The sequence below is a fragment of the Eretmochelys imbricata genome, chromosome 1, assembly GCF_965152235.1.
Source record: "Eretmochelys imbricata isolate rEreImb1 chromosome 1, rEreImb1.hap1, whole genome shotgun sequence".
NCBI classification, from domain to species: domain Eukaryota; kingdom Metazoa; phylum Chordata; order Testudines; family Cheloniidae; genus Eretmochelys; species Eretmochelys imbricata.
The window spans coordinates 361,480,906-361,488,658 of record NC_135572.1 but is presented as its reverse complement, the minus strand read 5'-3'; positions in this window follow the sequence as shown (position 1 = coordinate 361,488,658).

The following is a 7,753-nucleotide window of genomic DNA, read 5'->3' as shown; positions in this document are numbered from 1 at the left end:
CTCTGGTTTCCGCCTTCCTTTGGGACGAGCGAGTGGAGCTGGGAAGGTGCTGATGGAGGCATCAGGGCCAAAGCTGTGAGCACTGCGAGGGTGACAGGGACGGTGACTTCCGTGGGCGATGGAGATACCCCGGGGCAGGTAGGAATGGGTAGGCTACTGCTTACAGCACAGACCGAAATCTCCCTGAACGGTGTATCCAGCTTGGCCAGCTCTCCTCCCGCCCTGCTCTCTCTGTAGTAGGGCACGCTGGGTTCATTACCCCACACAGTGCAGGTTGAGGGAGCATGTTCTCCAGGCGCTCTGTGCCCTGCTGCGGCATCATGGCCTAGCTGCCCACATTGTCCCAGAGTGGACTGATACATATACTAGAACAAGGAGCATAGGACTGGCCAGTACTGTCCTGTGCCCAACTGTCCAGAACCAGGTAGTCCAGAGGAAAGTGTAAGAACCTCAAAGCAGCAGATGCGAGGCAATCTGCTCCTCCCCCGGAAAGGGCTGATTCTAATCTTTAATTGTTGGAGATTGTGCTTCAGGATTTAATCCAATGTTTAATATTCCTTCCCACACCGCTTTTTGCATTAACTCTTATAAATCTGGATATTCTCATTATCCATATAAATGTCCAGTCCTTTTTGGACTTTTGCCAAGTTTTTGGCCTTAACAACTTCCAGTGGCAATGAGTTCCGCAGACTAGAATCATAGAATCATAGAATATCAGGGTTGGAGGGGACCTCAGGAGGTCATCTAGTCCAACCTCCTGCTCAAAGCAGGACCAATCCCCAATTTTTGCCCCAGTTCCCTAAATGGACCCCTCAAGGATTGAACTCACAACCCTGGGTTTAGCAGGCCAATGCTCAAACCATTGAGCTATCCCTCCCCCCCCGACTATGTATTGTGATGGACAGTATTTTCTTTTACTGGTTTTGAATTTGCCACCTTTTGATTTAATCAAATGTCCTCTTGTCCTTGTGCTGTGAGACAGGGAGAACAGAAGCTCCTGATCTAACTTCACTAGATTATTTATTACTTTACAGATTTGTATCATGTCCCCTCTTATTCATCTCTTCTCTAAAGTAATAATCCCAATCTTTTCAATCTCTCTTCATATGATAGTTTTCCCAGGCCTCTGAGCATTCCCAACACCTTTCTCTGCACTCCTTCAAATTCTGCCATATCCAGGTGAGGCCGCACCATTGAATATATAAAGCATTAGAATCATAGAACCATAAACTATCCGGGTTGGAAGGGACCTCAGGAGGTCATCTAGTCCAACCCCCTGCTCAAAGCAGGACCACTCCCCAACTAAATCATCCCACCCCAGGTTTTGTCAAGCCTGACCTTAAAAACCTCAAAGGAAGGAGATTCCACCACCTCCCTAGGTAACCCATTCCAGTGTTTCACCACCCTCCTAGTGAAAAAGTTTTTCCTAATATCCAACCTAAACCTCCCCCACTGCAACTTGAGACCATTACTCCTTGTTCTGTCACCTGCTACCACTGAGAACAGTCTAGCTCCTTCCTCTTTGGAACCCCCTTTCAGGTAGTTGAAAGCAGCTATCAAATCCCCACTCGTTCTTCTCTTCCGCAGACTAAACAATCCCACTTCCCTCAGCCTCTCCTCATAAGTCATGTGCTCCAGCCCCCTAATCATTTTTGTTGTCCTCCGCTGGACGTTTTCCATTGGAATGGTTGCTGTTAGACTCCAGTCCATGCCTTATGCACCCCAGCACCTTGTTTGCTGTTTTGACTGCAGCTGCACATTGAGCTGCTGCACCGACACCCAGGTCCCTTTCTGAGCTGATGGAGCCCTGTACAGTGTATGAGTAGTTCCGATTTTCCCCTCCAGTGTGCATTACTTTGCATTTATCTACACTGAATGTGGGCAGACAGATGTCCCCACATGGTGCACGGTTTTGAGGTAAGAAGCTGTGCCCAGTGCGGTGGGGTGTGTCACGGGGGTGGGGGTGTTGAAGTTTGGCCAGGCTCTAGCAAGAGGCCTTGCTCACAGTTTGCACTGGGGGAAGCCCAGTACTGCACAGACTGGCTCTGTTTATGACAGCAGAGAGGTATTTAGTGAGTATTTAAACAGTGCTTTGAAGCTGCAAAGCACCAACCAATAGCTCAGTATCATTACTCATTTCACTTGTGCTGCCAGGGGCAGTGAATACAGCACAGATGCATTTAGAAAGTCAGCGTTGTTCGAGAGCTTAGCTTTTCCAGCTGCACACCCCAGTCTAGCTGCAGGGAACCCATCAGACCTGGGCCATCCATCAGCAAGGAAAAAGCTTTCTAAGTTCTGAAGGCACGAGCAGAGCCCTCCAGGCGAGAGCGTCCCTCTAAGTGTGACAGCAATGGGGACACCTTGCCAGAGAAGTCAACCTGCTGCAAAGGGTGAGGCCTTTGAAAACAATTGTCCTCCCGTGTAATTCTACTATAGTCACTTCCTGTGGGCATGGTGGATTTGAATGAGGAATTGGGGGGTGCCTCTCTGAGGCTTGTAAACTCCCTGCAGCCGGTATCAGGGTTCTTCCGTGATGGGGAACACCAGGGAGCCTGAGTGCCCAAGTAACCCTAGCAGAGCAAGGTGCACTGGAAGATTTTAAGATCAGAAGACAACAGAATCATTAAATAAATTGTGCATTACTCCTACTCTGAACATGTCTCGCTCCAGCTTCCAGCCACGAGATCTTGCTCTGCCTTTGTCTGCCAGGGTAAAGAGTCCTGTGCTATCAGAAATCTCCTCCTCATGTAAGTACTTGTAGACCATGGTCAAGTCACCGCTCAACCTGCTCTTAGCCTCTCACTCTAAGGCATGTTTCCCAGACTTTGAAACGTTCTCATAGCTCTTTTCTTAATACTTTCCAATTTATCAGTATCCTTACGGAAGTGCAGACCCAGAACTGGAGACAGTATCCGGCAGTGGTCTCACTAAAGCTGTATATATAGGTAATACCATCTCCCTGCTATCCCCTTGCTAACACAGCCATGGCTCACATGCACCCTCCTAGCCACAGCATTGCCCTGGGAGTTCATTTCAGTTGTCTTCTATCATGACCCCTGAGTCCTTTTCAGAGGCACTGCTTTCCAGGATACAGTCTTCCCCCCCCTCCCGCCCCCCCACCCGGCTGGTAAGTGTGACCTACATTCTTTGCTCCTAGCGCTGCAGCTGATGGCAGTGTGGGAGGGGACCGTGTCATGATTTTGCTTTCACCTCCCCTCTCTCCCAGCTCCCCAAACTCATTCTTTCCCCTCCTGACTGTTTCTTCCAGGTGATTATCCATGTGGATCCACACAGTTAGGGTGAAGACTTGCACAACAGGCAAGGTCGGAAGCCCTAAAACCAGCATCCATTGGGGCCCCTCATCCTGGCTTTCAAGGCATAAAAGGACCCCAAACATCCCATATTCCCTCCTCCTACTCTGTGAATGCTTTCCCCAAGACTCTGAAGAAGGGGAAAGTGAGCAGGGTCATAATCACACTGGTGAGGAATCACTTTTCTTTCTTTGAGAACTGTCCCATAGATTCCCACGCTGGGCAATTAACAAGCAGCTCTGGGCCTCCAGGCACACTAGCTGCAAAAGTGCCTGTAACTTGGGCATCAGCTTGAGGGAGTCGTGCTGCGTAAGGGGTGTGTAGAGCTGCAAAGTGTGGCTTTGTATACATTAGGGAGGGAGCCAACGTGGAGGCTTTAGTCCTAGCTTAGTGTGCACTGATCTCCCCAGGAGGCTGAACAGCGGCCAGGTGAGAACAACTGAGGTACAGTCTGATTCATTTGTACCACCTGGGAGCTGTGAGTGCCTGAACTGGCCTCACTCCTCCACGTCACAAAGGTGTGAGGCCCTTGTGGCTACATTGGGTCCCACATACAATGTAACTGAAGAGCTGGGGTCACACAACGTGTGGGGCAGGCCCAGCCTCCTTGGGAGTGAGGCTCTTGAGAAAACACAGAGGTGCTAATGACCTGAAAGAGCCTAGGTCGCTGAAGCAAAGGGTTGCCGCTCAGGAGCTCTGGATTCAATGCCTGGCACTGCCATAGACTTCCTGTGTGCCTCAGTTCCCCACTGCAACACAGGAACCAGAATACTTTAGGATTATCATACGTCCGTATTTTCCCGGACATATCCAGCTTTTTGGTTCTTAAGTCCCCATCCGGGAGGAATTTTAAAATATCTAAAAACCTCCGGGATTTTGCCATTATTATTTTTCCCCAAAGAAAAGTTGATCATTCAAGAAAGAGAGTGAATGCTGATCACTCGAGAGAGAGTGCCTGTTTTTCCCCCTAGCTCCCAGTGCTTGCATTGCGAATCAGCTGTTTCGCATGGCTGGGAAGGAGCGGGGAAGAGGGGGAACGCGGCACGCTCAGGGGAGAAGGCAGGGCCGGGGCGGGGATTTGGGGAAGGGGACCAATGGGGCAGGGTGGGGGCGGAGTGGGGGGGCGAGGTCTTTGGGGAAGGGGTTTGAATGGGGGCAGGGAAGGGGGCGGGGGCGCGAGCAAATAGCCCCCCCCCCGCCCGTGGAGTGTCCCCTTTTTTGAATGTTCAAATATGGTACCCCTAGACTATCTACCGTCACTCCTCTCCCCACATCTATCTTGGCTGCAGAACCCGTGGTCGCAGGAGACCATGGGCTGGAAGGGACCTCAGGAGAGCAGGACACGCTGCATGATCTCCTCACCATCCTTGTCCTCTCAATCTCCAAATCTGTGGGGTTGCAGATTATTTTAGGAAGGTGCTTGCAGCGGGGGATGGGTGGACATACAGGTGGGCCCCTATGGGCAGAGCCTCCATGGGTGTGACTTGGTCCCCGTGCCTTGGCTGCCATAGCAGTGCTGAGCCATGTAGGCCCTGCCTCAGTTCCTGGGGTGGAGCAGGGACACTGGTGCCTTCCAAGGGCCCCAGGCTAAACAGACCAGAAGGGCACCCAGAGGGAAATTCAACACATGTAATCCATGCAGGGGCTGGGTCACTCAGACCACTGTCCCTCAGGGCAACAGGCGCGGCTGGTCCCCACCAGCTGCTACATTCCCCCCATAGATGGAGTCAAGACTCTTCTTCCCAGTTTGTCTCAGTCCTTCTTAAAATCCTGGGAGGTTCCAGGCCCCTGGGGTGCAGACAGGGCAGAGACAGCTGGTGGGGAGGGGCCGCTCTCTTTGTGATGGGTATGGGTGTATATCTTGGGGGGGATCAGTAGTTTCAGGACAATTACTGGTCTGGGGAGATATCTGGCTTTGGGGGGATTAATTTGTGGGGGATAAATGGCTTTGTGGGTGAGGAATGCTCTGTGTGGGCTTACGGGTTCTGGGAGAATGGCTGGCTTTGGGGAGATGTAGAGTGTCTCTGGAGGTTCGTAGGGTGGCTCTGGAGGTACGTAGGGTGGCTCCAGGGGGGCGACTGGCTCAGGGGGTATGTAGGGTGGCTCTGGGGGTACGTAGGGTGGCTCCAGGGGGGCGACTGGCTCTGGAGGTTCGTAGGGTGGCTCTGGAGGTACGTAGGGTGGCTCCACGGGGGCGACGGGCTCGGGGGGTATGTAGGATGGTTCTGGGGGTACGTAGGGTGGCTCCAGGGGGGCGACTGGCTCGGGGGGTATGTAGGGTGGCTCTGGGGGTACGTAGGGTGGCTCCAGCGGGGCGACTGGCTCTTGCAGGACAGGGAGCAGGAGAGGCCCGACTTTGGTGGCAGCAGCAGGAGGCTGGAGGGGCACAATCTGTGGTGGCAATATCTCCTCAGGTGTCTTCTCCTCGGGCTGCAGGAGCCCAGTGTTCTCCAGGATCCACTCCAGAAAGGGCTGGGTAGAGGTGTAGAGGCCCAGCTTGTGGGCCTGGGCACAGTCGTGGCCCCAGCTGGTGATGCCAATCACGTAATACCGGGATGTGACCTCATCTTTGCACATTAAGGGTCCCCCACTGTCCCCCTGCAGAAAGAGGGAAGGAGTGTTACTGAGGACTTGTGACCGCCAACTCCTTAGCCCCAGCTGCAGCCCCTAAGGCCAAGCAGCCCTGATACCTACAGAGCTCAGCTCTCCCCCGGCCATGCGCTCGTTTCTGGGGGCGTGGAGAGAGGGTGTTAATAGGGGCGCAGGGCCTGTGTACCTGGCAGCCGCTGCTGGCTGGGGACAGGCTGGTGATGCCCAAAGAGGGCAGTGGGGAGAGGAGCTAGAGCTGGGGCAGGTGCAGTGAGAGGACGCCGGCTTGTGTACCTGGCAGCTGTCGATGCCTCCTTGCTCGTACCCTGCACACAGGTTGTTGCTGGCGATGGCCCCGTTGAACCAGCGGCTGCTGTTACAGGTCGCAGTGTCAATGAGCTGCACCTTGGCCTCCTGCAGGATGTCGGCAGTGCCCACCGCTGCAGGGAAGGAGAGGGTTTCAGCTCTCTCCCTGTTCATCCAGCCCAGACCCCGCCCGCAGCTCTGCCCCTCCCTTCTGCGCCCTCGTGCCCCCTCCCCTACCACGGCGTTGTGTCTCAATGCCCCGGCACAGGCCAGTTCTGGCTCCTGGAGTTCTCACCGTGCCCCATGGAGCGCCAGGAACTGTCATTCTGACTCCTGCTCCAGCAGCTGGGGCCCAAAGGCAATGGCTGGGGGGAGCAGCCTAGGCCCCTCTCAGCCACTGTACTATTCCCCCTCCCATTGCCATGAGTAACCGTCAAGTCATCAATGTGCGGTCACCCCAGGGATGGCGCGCCCCCCAGCCATGGCACCCAACAAGCCCAGGTCCGCCTGTCCGCCCAGACCCACATAGGGCAGCTGGGGATTTTAGTGATTATTCCCATCTCTTTCTCCCCACCACGGCTGGGGAAGGCGAAGACGTGACTCTAACACTTGAGGATGCTGTGAGAGCTGTGCTCATTCGCCTCTCCTCACTAATGAGCCACAACGCCTCAGCCCCGCTGCCCAGAAAGCCAGGCTTCTGCTTCCCAGGCTTCCTCCGTGTGGCTGACAGCGTCACAGCTCCCCAGGCACACAGGTGTCACGGACACGTGCGCTCGGCGGTGTCTGGCACCACTTCTGTGGAGGACCTCGAAGATTAACCCTGAGACCATGAAGTGGGCTGGGCCCTCCCCGGGAGCCATGCAGGGAGCGTAGCATGAGGTCGAGGGGGGGGTGTGCGTGCATGGTGTCTGATGCATGCTGGACCAAGTCTAAGCACGTGTAGCTCCGTGCAATGAGTGCTGATAGCCCAGCCTGGCTCACAGAGCCTGGATTACCGCAGACAGGGTGGTGCGGTTTCTGATTCGGTGTAGCTGAACGGGAGCGTGTTTGTGGCCATGGCTGTCCTTGTGTCCAGGTTGAATGAGGCGGGCAGAGGATGCTGGCTACTGTGATGCTGTGAGAGTAGCTCCCACCCATAGAGGGCTACAAGGCCTCTGCCTGCCAGCTTGGCCCTGCTTGGCCCAGCTTTGGCTTCAGCCTCCCCGCTGGTGCTCTCTGGATGGGGGTAGTTGTGAACGTGGGTACAGAGCTCTATGGGATGGTTCCAGGGCAGTGGGACGGTTATCCACCACCACGGTTTGTGAGCAGGCTCACAGGCAGCAACAGAGCTGTTCTCAGGTTTTCCATCACCCCCTGCTAGGTCTCCAGAGCAGGTCAATGGTCCCGGCGTTAAATCCCACTGGCAGATGAAGCCGAAGGTCTGAGCAGGAGGCGGCCCTCCACCAGTACTCCCGGAGCTGTCTCCACTGCAGCTGTCTCATTGTGCCACGGGCCGTGCAGACATTAAGCAGAAAAGACAGAAGGTCCCTGCCCCAGGGAGTTTAATG